At 40.9% G+C, this 14,674-nt stretch overlaps 1 protein-coding gene and 1 long non-coding RNA gene across 2 annotated transcripts in view; one reads left to right on the forward strand and one right to left on the reverse strand.

Annotated features, from left to right (window-relative positions):
* The window catches only part of SULF2 (sulfatase 2), a gene marked incomplete at its 3' end in the record, with an annotated part of 263,555 nt that overhangs the window by 67,459 nt on the left and 181,422 nt on the right, over positions 1-14,674 (forward strand). The window contains exon 3 of the mRNA XM_081916767.1: positions 3,869-3,985. The remainder of the gene's footprint in view (positions 1-3,868; positions 3,986-14,674) is intronic.
* On the reverse strand, positions 3,992-14,513 carry LOC309373197. Its single transcript, XR_014169825.1, has 3 exons — positions 10,298-14,513; positions 7,401-7,474; positions 3,992-4,730 (listed from the first exon to the last, which is right to left on the reverse strand). It is a non-coding gene; the product is annotated as an uncharacterized lncRNA (long non-coding RNA).

The raw sequence follows: 14,674 nt of genomic DNA on the forward strand, positions 1-14,674 counted from the left end.
GGTGAGATTTTCTGTCATTTAGCCTAAGATACTATACTATAGATATAGATATAGCTTTTGATATTGCTGTATTTACCCAAAATACTTGTTTGGAAGAAAAAAAAATTAAAAGCCATTCCTGAAATTGTACTGAGCAAAATTATTTGTATAATTATGCAAAACTATTATGTATAATTGCAAAATTATAAATTTTGCAAAGGTATAAGAATTATCAACACTTAACAATAGGAAATAAACTAGCTCAGGGATGACCTACTGAAATGCCAAATCTAGCCACTAGAGTGATTTTATCTGGTCCCTGGTGACTGTCAAATTTGAATCCAGTATGTTTACCCACAGCTTGAAATGAAAGATGCATTTAGGTTGTAGGAATATATTTTCACACTTTAATGCCCCATCTCTCTCTTGCATTTTATATGTAATGTGTAGATAACATATAAATGTTTGTATTTGAATGCTAATGCTATACCTGAGGATGTGCACTACAGTACTGTGAAATTCTTGCCGCTACACAAAAACAGCTTTATTATGGAGTCTGGAAACTTCTAAGGCAACCATAAATGTTCTTCTGGCCCCCAGAACACTATCATAAGTAGCTCCCAAGAATATAAAGAGGCTAGCATTCTTGGCCATGAAGGCAGGGGTGTGCGTTAGTGTGAAAGAGGGAGAATATTATCATAGATGAGTTATCAGTTTGGCCACATGTCATAAATGGAGCATGAATGTAATAATTGTTCTCCATAGTAAAGGCAATTTATTGCTGAGGATTAATTTCCCAGAGAGAGGTTCTGAATATGAATTTCATGGCTGCTTGTTAGACAGGAGTAGCTTCTTGCCAAATATTTCAGAAGATGACAAATTAATTGCTACTGGGTTTTTAATCTCAGAAAGGTGATTCACAGATAATAAATCTGAACGATACCTTAACCATGGATGGCAAAAATCTGTCAAGTTCAGCCTTATTTACATACAGACTAAATATGTAGGTTGGGATGGGAAAGCACAATGAATTTTCTTCTCCTGCTTCTCCACCCCTAGTATGAGTTGCATGGAGGGTCCTTGCTTGAGGAAGTCATCTGTAGGAATGTTTTAAAACATGCATAAAACAATAGAAACATACTTGGAATCTCATCAATAAAGATTAGTGGGCGAGATTCACCTAAAAAGGGCTTCTGCTTGAGAAATGGGGTTTCTCCTCTTCTTTCCCATATGTACTCCCTGAAATTGGTTTGGGGAGGGGGTTGGGAAAAACCCCAGAACATTGTGCAAGGGGAGGAAGATACAGTGGTACCTCAGGTTACAGATGCTTCAGGTTACAGACTCTGCTAACCCAGAAATAGTACCTCGGGTTAAGAACTTTGCTTCAGGATGAGAACAGAAATCATGTGGCGCTGGTGCGGCGGCAGTGGCTGGCCCCATTAGCTAAAGTGGTATCTGAGGTTAAGAACAGTTTCAGGTTAAGAACGGACCTCCAGAACGAATTAAGTTCTTAACCCAAGGTACCACTGTAATTCTATGTGGCAAGCTGCAGTGCAGGACATTTGTAATAGTCTGATATTTAATTCAATTGAGTGAAATTGGTTGCGGGGTCCACATTTCTGTGTATTATCACTGAAATTTCTGTATATTTGTTAGCAAATTTGCATTAGCCCTGCATTCCCTTCCTCCAGTTTGTGAATGCGTTATTGTCTCTCCTGGTGGATGGGTGCTGCCTTTTTCTTTTTTAACCAGAGCATAGTACTTTCTAATATACATAATCAATAATCACTGAGCAGCCCCCTCTGGCATCATATTATTTATCTTTGACCTGGAATTCCATTTGCTTGTGGTGAACCAGGTATGTGAGGGCTGTTTGAGGGGGCCCTCAGCAAAGTGCCTCCTGGGATGGGGTCACTTCCAAGTTGGTATCCTCTAGGTCAGGTTCAAATTTAGGTCAATGGGCAGAGCTACGAAGGTACATTTTACCTTTGTTCACTAAGCTAGTTTCTGTGCAGAGAAACAAGAGGCATAGGAATTCAAGAACACATTCCAGTGAGGCAAAAACATTTGGGGTATGAAGCAGGCCCTGTAATTGTTGATACTAAGGGGGTGTGGTGTGGCCATATTTCACCGCTGGGCACACACACACAAAGCAGAGCAAGTATACCTATGCACATCCGTCAAATGCTGGGCAATTACAGTGCATCTTCATTACAAGATGGTGTCGGTATGAAGCTGTCTAGTACCCAGTGAAATAAAGGAACTGAAGCACATCACTGATTCGCTCCACCCCTGGTTCAAATAAACAAATGAAATAAATACATATTACTTTTGAGAGAAGAACACCCATATTTATTTTAGTGACAGAGTTTTGCATTCATTACTATGTTATCTGGGAGATTTAATCAAGCTGCAAAATTTAGTGTTGTTCTTGTTCATCACGAACGCAATTTCGACAGGCAATTTGCAATGACTCTTCATATAATAAATCTTTTGAGATTTATATGCAGAGATAAATGGCTACTGCACTTCTTTTACTCTTTGGGAAAACGGTACCAGAAAAGAAGAAAGCAATCTCAGCAATATATTTAAGATTCCTGAGTGGCTGTAGCTGACTAGCGTAGCTCTGGGCATGCTCAGTGATATGCATGAAATAAACAAGATTACCTTTGTAAATTTCAGAGCTTCTTTACATTTTGTAAAGAGATATTAAACAAGACTACATTTCCATGGAGACAAGGTGGACAAGTGCCAGTTTTTAGCCTTAGAAGGACTCAGTGTTGCTCTGATTATCTGGATTAATATGGGGCTCATCTGCAAGACAGAAGTGCTGACCTTCCTGCTGCCAAGTTTGACATTTTAATGATACCTGCATTTTCATTTTGGTTTATCAAAAACTGTGTTGAAATTATGCTCTGGCAACTACATAGCTCAGCAGAAATAGTAGGATACCCTAAGTATGAAGTATATTTCAGCATAACCTGAAAGGGGGAATAGGGAGACAGATGAAAAACAATCAGAAAGCTTGTACAGATAACTAAAATACATTGATTTGGCTTTCCTACTTCTGCAACTCAAATGAAAGAGATTGACTAATGAGGTGGAGCATTATCCATATGGAGGAAGGTTCAAGAGGCTGGAGTTTCTTAAATTAGAAAACATTAAGCCTAAAGAGGAACATGATGATAGTGCCTTATCAATGGCGAGGTGAGAGTGAATAGTGGAGATGTTATCAAAGTTGGATCTAGGGGAGCGCAACTGGTGTCGTAACACCAGGTGCAGAGGTTCTGGGGCACTGCAGCTATGACATCCAACGGAAGGCAATAGGTAGGGGGAGGATGCCAAATTTTGACATCACACAGGGCTCCACTGAAGTATGAGACACCAAGGTCCACCATTGATGTTGTTCTATTTCGTTTCAAATGCAAAAGCACCTAGTGGTACAATATGGTGGTAGGTTTAGGACAAACAAAGGGACCTACTACATAATTAATAGATAGATTATGTATATTGGATACCTTAAGTAAACAGATAAATAGGTAAAATAGAAGACAACCTCTGTTTTTTGCTCCACCACATTATTGCCAGGTTTATTGCCTCTGAACATTCCATGATATATTCTAGAAGCATCTAGTTGGCCACTTTCGAGAAAGAGTGTTAGAATGTATTTATATTCTCATGTGTATATGTATGCAACCCACTGTCTTCGTTCTCTAAAATGCACACCCTATATGCATTTTAAGCAAAAAATTTAATGCCTTGAGAAGTGATGTGAATCTGCAATATGGAAGAGGCAGGGAGAGAGAGATTGGGAAAATGCCAGTGATATTACTTCTCTCTAACTTTTCAGGCATGTGTAAATGTAATCTCTCTTCCTTGCTTTTTTCAGGTTCTGCACTTTTCATCCAGCTTCCATACCTATTCAGGCATCTTGGTAAAAATCTGTTGCCTTTCCCTGCTTGTATGTCCATTACAGACTATTCACTTCCTTAGGAATGAACTGAAGGTAAGTCTTTAAATGAGTTGCTCATGTTTAATGCAGGATTACATGAACTGTGAGTGATAGAAAACAAAAGGCAAAATCTGTATAAAGATGCTTTTGCAATGCTTTTCACTTGCTGTACCTCATGTTACTTGCACACACATGGAACCAGTTAAAGAATGAAAATTGAAGAGTGTGTCAACAAGTAAAAAATAGATGTGATCTAATCTCACATTTTGCAATGTCAAAGAGATGTCAAAGAGTCAACTATATAATTTTTTGTAGACATCTAAAGGCCGCCCTGTTTCAGGAAGCTGTTAATATTTGTTTTGTTTTGTTTGTATTCTTGTTGGAAGCCACCCAGAATGGCTGGGGCAACCCAGTCAGATGGGCAAGGTATAAGAAATATTATTATTATTAAGAAGGTGATCTATTACTTCATGCAAATGCTTCCAATGGTACTTGTTAAATGTGTAAATTGGTATTTAATACTGCATTTGCAGTATTTCTTTTTGAATCTAACTTACATACAAATTATGTTACCATGTTTCATGGCCTTAAAGAGCCAGATTTTGCCATCTCTGAAGAAATGAACTGTTAAACAAATACAGTTAGCATCCAAATACACAAGTCACGTGTCAAATGACCTAGTTTGCTCTGTTGCTCGGTATCATCCTAGCTTCTTGGCTTCAGTAGTCACCTTTCATGTATGTTCCCTCTGACCTCTCACATTAATGTATCTTCAGTGTTAATGTATCTTCAGCTGACCCTGGTAAAAGCAATTAAAAGACCGCCAGTTAATGTTATTTCAGAGGGTGAAGGCAAATAATCCTAGAAGACGTACAGCAAGAAAAGAGCTTGGGCTGAGGCTGTTTTCTGTATGGAAGACATATAACAAGAACGTTCAGTTGGAAATGCTAGTTCTGTCCGTGGCATCTTCAGTCATGAATAGAGAAAATTCTACGGTAATTCCATGACTCATTGTGGTGTGAATCAGCTACCACTTAGATCCCGGACATAAACTAATAAGCGTGCCAATTAGACTTACTCTCACTAAAGTCCTTTTGGATTGAGGATGTAGTTTTCTAAAACATAGTTTTCATATTGTGTTCTTTCCACTTTCTTAGATGAACATTTATGTGGCACTGCACCAAGTGAAGATCTCTCATGTTTGCCTCAGTTCCAAGTACAGGTTTTCTCTTAAACAGGTTTTAGCCTAGAGTGTACATTTCTTCCAGTAACAAAAAGCACCTCCAAAAATGAGTCATACTCTTTGGCTGAGCCTAATATTAGACGCTTGAGAAAGCATCTGATTGTTCACTGTGGGAACAGGATGCTGGACTATATTGTAGATGGGCCATTGGCCTGAACCAGGTTCTTCTTATGTTCAGCCACACTGCGTACATGTTGCTGTTTCTGAACCACCTTCAAAGGCAGACCCACATGGAACCTTGTTGGCCTACTTAACTTAATTAGGAACTATAGCTCTGGCAGATTACAAGCTTCAGATGCAGAAGATCCCATTTTCTGTCCCTCATGTATTCCCTTAAAGAGTAGTAGGATGATGCGAAAGATGCCATCTCCTGAGACCCTGGAGAGCTACAGTCAGCTAGACAATGCCAAGCTAAATGGACAAACACTTTGACTTTGTATAGGGCAGCATCCTATCCCTGTTTCCTCTGCCTAAGGAGTATTGTATCTGGGCAGCCAGGCAGATGCTTCCTGTCATGTGTTGGAGTTCTAAAATGATGCTCCCAATATGCTGCAAGGATAAATAAATAAAATGGCCTGCCAGATCCCCTTTTGGTTTTTGCACAAGATGTGCAACCTCTTATTCTTTTTTTACAGAGGTCAAGTTTAGTACAATGTTTGAGAAAAAAAGAAAGCTTCACACACATCCTTTTTGGATGATCTACATCATTTTTTATTTTTATAATCATAGATATTGTGTTTTTGGGTTGCTGTGTCAGTTGCGATCCTACTTGTACTTGCATAATTTGTGCTTCTCTAACTCCAAGGGCAAAAAGGAATAGGGTGCTCATCTGTGCTTCAAAATCAAGTCTATTTAGACCTCCGTATGCCCTTGAAGCTATGATTAAAGAAAGCTGGATTAAATGAAATGGAGGCCGTGTGCAAAGTCCTATTTTGGTGCTTCATATGCCTCATACCTATAAAACTATTGTAGGTCAACTTCCCCCCCCCCCAGTGTTATAGACGTCAGGGCTTTGAAATGAGGTGCTGCCAATCTTGTTCGTGTGTATTATGGAGCTCCAAGAGCTTTGGAGCACTTTTGCCTCTAGTGTAGAACACTGAGCTGGAGAGCAAGCAGCAGCACAGCATGAAACGCAAGCAGGTGTGCTGACCTAACTCATTGCCCTGACCAAGCCTGCATTCCCATCTTGCCTCTTTCCAGCAGATTCACAAACCTAGTTACATGTGTTCATTGCAGTGCCTATGCAAAGGTTGGTCATCCATCCATTATTATCATTTTCAACATGCCCTTGCCCATACAGACAAGCCTACAAAAATGCATCCATGAGCACATTCCCTTCTTTCTTGTGCACTCCATCCTGTCCTATCCCTGAGATCTTTTGCAATACCTACAATGCTACCCATCTTCTCCTCTGCCTTGTACTATCAAGTCTGATTTATGGGTATTTCATGATTTTGCTGTTTTATATTATTTTGATCGATTGATTGCATTTATTGAGGTGTTCACTTATAAGTTTCAATAATACAGTATGATAACAGATTTGCATAACAGACTTGTAGGTTATTGGAAATGCCCTGGGCCTTTGCACAGCATGACACTCAATGGTTGGCAATAGGAACATAAATTAATGGCCTTTAATGATCAGGAGTTACACCAAGCTTCTAAAAATGGTGGTGAGTGCAAACCAATCATGATTGAATAAGCAGTATGGATAGAATTTTCTGATAATTTCAATGTTGAGTGCATCCAAACTGATTTTTTTTTTCTAATTCCCATCTTGGAATTAGAAGTTTGGAAGTGAGGGGTTTGGGTTTTTCTACTACTACTTCTAAAAAATATGAACAATTATTGCATGTAATGTGTATTATTATACACATTACTATATGTATAATGTAAGCCTACAGACTCCAGGTTTCCTAAAGTAACTGACACATTAAAAATACATATAACCATGCATATATATTTAAATGCTTATGTATTAATACTGATAGAATTATGCTGAAATTCAGAAAGAATAAATCTGTATAGTTAACCAGATTTCATTGTGCATTGCAATAATATTTGAATAGGGCACATTTTTTGCATTCTTGTGAATATCAGGAAAACTGAAGAGAAAATTGATGGAGCTTTAAAAGTTTTGCATGCATATATCATTCCAGGCAACTTGGATAAAAGAAGTCAATGAAAACCAATTAACTACAGACTGATTAAAAGGCATTCCCCTACCTACACCAGAGAATTATAAAGTCTAGTAGTCATTCGGTAAATCTTAAGTGCATCTATCAAGCATCCACTGCAAACTAAGCAAATAGACACCAGTATTTTGTTAACTTTTACTCCAATTCTGTTGCATCTTATTTCTTATTTGTATTTACTGAAATGTACATAATTCAACAGGGTACTTTTGAAGCTGGTTTATAGGTGCATTGTCATAACTTAATGATTGTAATTTGCATGAGTCAATGATCCGCACAGATCCATACTGTTTACAGAACTTTCATATTACTTCCTGTGTTCTCAAACATAATGATGGAGTCAGTTGCGAGTGACCAGGGGATGAGAAACAGAGGAATATATATATGCTGGTGATGACGTACAAACCTTTAAATCAGGGGTGGGGAACATCCAGTTTTGTGAGCTAATATCCAGATGATACGCATCTTTGTTTCTTTGTAACATTTGAATCAGGAGAGGCTTTGCCTTTCCTAAACTGGTGCCTGGATACTGCCATGGGTTGAATGAAGGATGATAAACTGTGATTGAATCTTGACAAGATGGAGGCCCAGTGGATGGCTAATTCCCAAGTCTGGGAATTAGATTGTGTACCAGCTCTAGATGGGGTCACACTGCATTTGAAGTGGCATACTTTGGGAGTGATCCTAGATTGACTGTCATTAGAATCCCTGGTGATGTCAGTGTCTTGGGGTGCCCATAATTAATTTGTGTTGGTGTGCCAACTAGGATCATTCCTAGACAGCATAGTCTTGTCATGGTGATTCATGCATTGGTAACCTCCCAATTAGATTATTTTAATGCACTGCCATTGGCTCCACTCCTGTGCCTGATTTGGTAGTTGCAAACAGCATAAATACAGCTACTGAGGCAACCAGATTTGCACATAATCACACCAGTGTGAAAAGTTCTGCGCTGGGCACCTATTAGCTACCAAGCCAAGTTTGAGATTATTTTATTGATACTTAGTCCTAAAGAACTTGAGACCAGGATACCTTCTCTCTGGCCAGGCCAGTCATATGATCTTTGAGGAAATCTTGCTGATTGTTCCATAATACCACTTGTGACAAAGCAATAACAAGCCTTCTTGGTGTTAGCACCTGTCAGAGCTGCCTCCAGGTCCCAGCTCACAGAGGACCAACGCTAGCCGGTTGTAATGTACAAAAGTCTTTATTGAAGTTCAGTTTCCATTTACAAGCCGCAGCGTGCAGCTCTACGTCTAGAACCTAGACCGGCGAAGCTCTGTCTGAGTCTCTGCCCCCTATACACCAGTTTAAGACCCTGGCCTTACTCCACCTCTTCCGTTGTTCTTTCCTCCTCTGGGTCCGTCTGCCCCCCGGGGTCTCCTCCTTCCTGGACTCCTCTGACGCTGACCCCCCTGACTCTTGTCCCTCCTTTCGGCAGGCTTTAGGACCTGGTTCCCTATCTGGGCTACCCGCTGTGCCGCTCGCCTGTACATTTGAACTTGGCGCGCGCGCCCAGTGGGCAACCTTCCTCTTGACCGTTTCCGCGCTCTCCGATGGAGGCGTGGTCAATCCTGACTCATCTCCTCTCGCTGGTGGTGATACCTGGGACTCCTCCCCCCCACTGCGCTCTGGTGGGGAAGCTGGTCCTGATTTCCAACTGCTGCTCTCTGAGTCCCCTCTGGCCCCTTCTTTCTGGGGTGTCCCCCTTGGCACCCCCCTTGCCCTGGCCATAGGCGCCCCCTTCTGTGAATCTTCCGATTCGCTGGAGAGACTCAGGGAATCCCTCGGACCACTGTCATCGCCTACGCTCCCCTCGGATTCCTCCCCCTCGCTCTCCATTTCCTCCCTCTCCTGTGCCTCTGCTCCTGAGCCCCTGACAGCACCCAACCTCTGAAACACGTTCCCAATTTTGTACACTGCTCAGTTTTATTTGTGATGTACAGTAGCATTTCTATCCAATTTTTGAGGTAATTGGATGTTGTTCATAATTTTTTATTGAATTCTTATTGTAAAGTGTTTAAGAATTATTTTTATATTTAATGGTAAAGGTAAAGGTAAAGGGACCCCTGACAATTAGGTCCAGTCGTGACCAACTCTGGGGTTGTGGCACTCATCTCGCTCTATAGGCAGAGGGAGCCGGCGTTTGTCCACAAATAGCTTCCGGGTCAGGTGGCCAGCATGACTAAGCCGCTTATGGCGAACCAGAGCAGCGCACGGAAATGCTGTTTACCTTCCCGCCAGAGCGGTACCTATTTATCTACTTGCACTTTGACATGCTTTCAAACTGCTAGGTTGGCAGGAGCAGGGACCGAGCAACGGGAGCTCACCCCGTCGCGGGGATTCGAACCACTGACCTTCTGATAGGCAAGTCCTAGGCTCTGTGGTTTAACCCACAGCGCCACCCGCATCCCTTATATTTAATGGTATATGTTATAAAAAGAATGAATTTCAAATTAGTGAAACAAGTCAAGTTATTTGGAGAAACTCTGGCTTAATCAGAAGTCAATGCCACACTTGTTAACAAAGAACAATGGTTAGAAATTGAAGGTTTCCCATCTGTATAAATCTGTTTTCTGTTATCTTTAGAAGTGTGTGTGTGTGTGTGTGTGTGTACGTGTACAGGCTTAAATAAACCCTGCTTATCTCACAGGACTTTAGTAACAAAAGAGGAGATTTAGAACGAGAATTAATTACATTAATGATGCTGTTTGAATGTTAATACATCAGTGTCTTTCAGATTGCATTTTACATGCTTTGATAAAGCATGCTCCTAAGAATTAACATTTTTATCTTCATCAGCTTCCTAGTGCAATTAAACTATTGGATTTCAGTGGCTGGAAAGCATCTTTAATAAAGTACACCATGTCAGAAAATGTATTCAGGTGTTAATGCTGGGGATTTTTTTCGCCAGTAAACTCTGCTTACCTGAGCTTATCCATGCTGTCTTGCACTGCTCTAAATGTTAAAGTAGCTTTTCTTTATTTCCCTTTGGCAGAATGATTTAGCTCATACGCAGCAGACGGTGTTCAATGCATGTTTATTTATGTTTATCTACACTTTGTTCTTCCATGCAGCAAACTATTAATCTTCTAGGGAGATGGTCCCTTTTTTCCTTGTCCTGCACCAGCTGCAGTTCTTGTAGATAAGATGGCAGTGTACCAAAAAATTGTAAACCTCATGCATCATCCCACAATTTTGCTTGTCTGTTGCTTTAACTCCATGGACGTAAGAATGTACTGCACTCCCTGAGAAGGCTATGGCAAATTATTTCTATTTAAAAGGTTTTGCTGCAGACTTTGTCTTTTTTTCTGGTTGCTTCATCAAAAACATTGGGGAAACCATACATTACAAGCTACTGCTGCCTTCTTCCAGGTTTTCAAAGTTGCTGTGTCCTATACCTGTGGCATCAGCTCCTGCTTAGGGACAATGTTGCTTCTTCTGCAATGTTCAAATCTGGTTGAAAAACATGTAGTACTTGCAGGTCTTCCTTTCTTTGATATACCATAGGTCTGATTAAACAGGATGGGGAGTGCTGGATATTAAAGCAGAAGCCTGGTCAAAAAGTGTTCTATTATTATGAAATAAAAATAATTGGACCCATCTTGGTGAAATTTGACATGGAGTACCTGTGTTGTGACTAATATAAACTGGCAAAATCCAAGCAAAAATCCATTAAGGAATGACTAAGATGCAGCAGTTCAGATATGTCCCCTTGAAGAGCAAAGTTCTCCTGGTTGTGACCACATAGCACACACCCATACCATAGTGTACGTTGTGTTTTTCCTTTTGCCAATTTGGAGTCCCTGAAAAGGTAAAGGAAATTGCTGGAACCTTGGCCTTCCTGACTTACTGAAAATCCATTGTGTTCTCATAAAAATATGAGGTCTTTTGTTTGCATCTGCCTGTCTCAAGAGACAATCGAGTATGCCTCCTGGGGTGAAGTCAGACCACAGAAGAATCACAGTGCAGAGACCAGTAACTACTGCCTTCCTCATTTCTTTTGCGGCACTAGCAGCACTGAAGTGACCTCTCCATGGTGCAAGCCTGGGCAGTGTGTATGGTGGTCCTGGGCTGCCCAGACAACAAGACCGCCTCCCCTCTCAGCCTTGCTGATGTGGTCCAAAGGAAAGCAGAGCAATACATTTGGCAATAATTTGGCTGCAAGAGTTGCTGCAAGGAGGAGTATAAGTCTCCAACCAACTGTAGGGACTCTACTTTGGATTTGTGTAGCGTTTGCTCCTTACCCTTCTCTTCTCCCAAAGATATCCTGCATGGTAGCAGATAATGGATTTTTCCTTGGGGTGAGCATTTCTCACAAATGAGCATACCCACAAGGCAGTGGAGGTTCAAGATCAGAGTTTTGTATCTCCTAGGTCAGGCTTCCTCAACCTCGGCCCTCCAGATGTTTTGAGACTACAATTCCCAGCATCCCTGACCACTGGTCCTGCTAGCTAGGGATCATGGGAGTTGTAGGCCAAAAACATCTGGAGGGGTGAGGTTGAGGAAGCCTGTCCTAGGTGGACTACCTTCCCAGGTTGACTAGCCCCATCTGCCCCTCACTTCCTTCTACAGCATGTGCAGAAACCATCTTCTTGACCATTGGACCCACTATTAGTCTTGTCCATTCAAATCATCGTAGCCTGTCTTTGCATGCAGGGGAAGTCCCTAACTCACTGAGGGTTTGAGACCCACTGTCTACCCTCACCTGCTTTAGCTGTCCAGTCAAAGCTGTTCCTGAGGGGTGGCTGCTGTTGCATGCTGACAGCTTCTAGGAGCCACAGGTGATAGCTGAATACAACAGAGGAAACCAACACAACAGTTGTGCTAACGGAAACTCATTACACAACAGATTGTGCAATCTATCGTGCAATAACCTAACCAGCAAACAGCTTATGCATTCTCATGTACAACAACATTTTGCAGCAGAAGCATATTGCTAATGATTTTAAGTGAGCACTGCTGTGGAGGTAGGGGGTGATTAAGAAAATCACTCCTCCAGGCAAACTGGGAATATCCTCCCACACACCCAAGTTTAGGATATTCCACCATTCTTCAGCAGACTTTCTTTTTCTTTGAGAAAAATAAGTGGCTCACGTAAATGTGAACAAGCTTCAGTAATAAACTGAGAGAAAACTGTAACAAAATAACATGATGAAAGAAACTAAATAAAACATGAAGCAAGTCTGAGGCAAGAAGCAAGAAGAGGCAGTTGGTCCCTCTTAACTGACATTCTTAACGGAACACACATTGAAGGGAGGGGCTGATTCTGCAACATAACACACAAGCCCCGCCCACCATATACAAAGTACTTTAGTATTCAAATTAGGCCCCAGTATTTTTCTTACATGCACTACATTGGCTACAACATTTTATTTATTTGAATTTTTCAGTGTACAATTTTGTACACTCATTTTCCCCATCAAGCATGCTGGGGGTTTTTAACACTGAAACTGCAGAACTTCAGAGAGGTACAAAATCCTATTGATATAAGTCTGGGATCAGCAAAGTTCACATTAAAATATGAACCAAACTTTATTTCTCCTTGATATTTCATACTAATTAGTAAGCTGGTGGTTTTAGACTCTGACATGAAGTCAAGGTTCAATATGGAATAGAATAGTAAGGAAACACATTCTCATGCCCCTCTAGCTTTTCCAGATATTCTGCCAGATATGTTCCAGACAAAATACCCAGGTTTCTTTATTTCGGGAAATATTTTAATCCAACTAGAAGGAAGCTATTCGGTACTCTAAGCATGTACCTGAACTAAAGCATGACTTTTTTGTTTCAGATTAATTGAATAATATCTATCAGGAATAGGGAAAATATGCTTAACATTTATTTCTGGTGACTATTAACCTTTAAAAGGTTACTTTGTGATCCCAGGCTAATTCTTCTCCACAAGAAAAGTATAATGGAGGCTATAAACCGTCTTGTTCTGAGAACTGGAGAATCTGTGAATACTAAAAATCTAGTCATAACACTAGTAAGGACCATCAGCTGCCTCCTTAGAGCAAAGCACATTTTGTGATATACCAGATAATTGTTCTCCTTTTAAAATGCTAATTGTGCAACTTTCAATAGCTCTTAATAGGCTTATGCTCTGAGAAGTTGATTTGAATGTTACTTAGCTGTTGAGAGTAATAGAAATGATACCCCTCGAGTCCCAGGCAATACAACAGCTGCGGTTTGTACTTTAGGAAGCAAGCAAGCAACCTATTCTGGTTGGTTCAAATCAGGTCAACTGTTCCTCTGGCTTAGTACTGTCCAGGGTCAAAGTTTTTTCCTAGCTCTCCAATATAATGCCCTTTAACTGGTGCATAATCAGTATGCAGGGTGCTTTAATGAATTTCCTGAGCAAAAAATGACAAGTCCTTACTGCAATGAATTTGCATTTTAAGGGGATAACTCTTCTCCCTCTCCATGCCCCCCCAAAATAGGCTCTGAGGGGGTCGAGAACCCTCAGAACAGTGTGCAGAGGGAAGGAGGGTAGCATCATTGCTTGCACAGATGAAACTACTGGAAGAGCACTACGTTGAATTGCACCCTAGATGTAACCTGCATCCTTTAAACGTGCCAACATCTTTTGCATTAGCAGAGAACTATGATCTCTTCTCTCATCCCAGAATAGCATATACGAAATTTTTGAAATTACTGAAACCCAGAACACCATCTGCTTTTACACAGACTGTGTACACACCATACACTTAAAGCATATTTCCCCAGCTGCCCAGAGCCTATTTGGGGGTGGGGCAAGCCTCACCTAGTGCAAAGCAAACTCTCATGTGGATTGGCTCCATTGCTTCTGAACTGCTGGCACAAAGTCAACTAGATCTCAGTCCTAGTCTGCAGGCTTGTAATTTATTCAGGTCACATCCCAGTGCTGCTTCATCTGATGCTGCTGTTCCTTGCCACAGTATGTTCAAGGTGCTTTTTATAATCCCCATCAGGAACAAAGCAGAATTGCCAGTCTCATTCTTATACAGTCCTGTGCTCCCCCCACTTCTTTTCAGTCCTCTCCTCCTTTATCTACAGATTTTGTAAAAAAATTAAATGCACAAGTAAATTACCTTTACTGCTGCCCCTTCCGGTATTCCCCTGGCCTTTGCATTCAATGCATTTTGTTGTGGGTTTCTTTTGTGAGGCCAGTAAGGTGGAGTGGTGTTTTTTTAAAGGTACCCCTTTTGAGAGTCTTTCTCTCCTTTTGCAGGTGGGTGTGTAGGAAAAGAACTTTGCTTAAACATTCAAAGTGTCCATGAGAGCCAAGGGGATAAAAACGCTTTGAGGAAATTGATGCATTAA

The sequence above is a fragment of the Podarcis melisellensis genome, assembly GCF_964234715.1.
Source record: "Podarcis melisellensis genome assembly, chromosome: 6".
NCBI lineage: Eukaryota > Metazoa > Chordata > Lepidosauria > Squamata > Lacertidae > Podarcis > Podarcis melisellensis.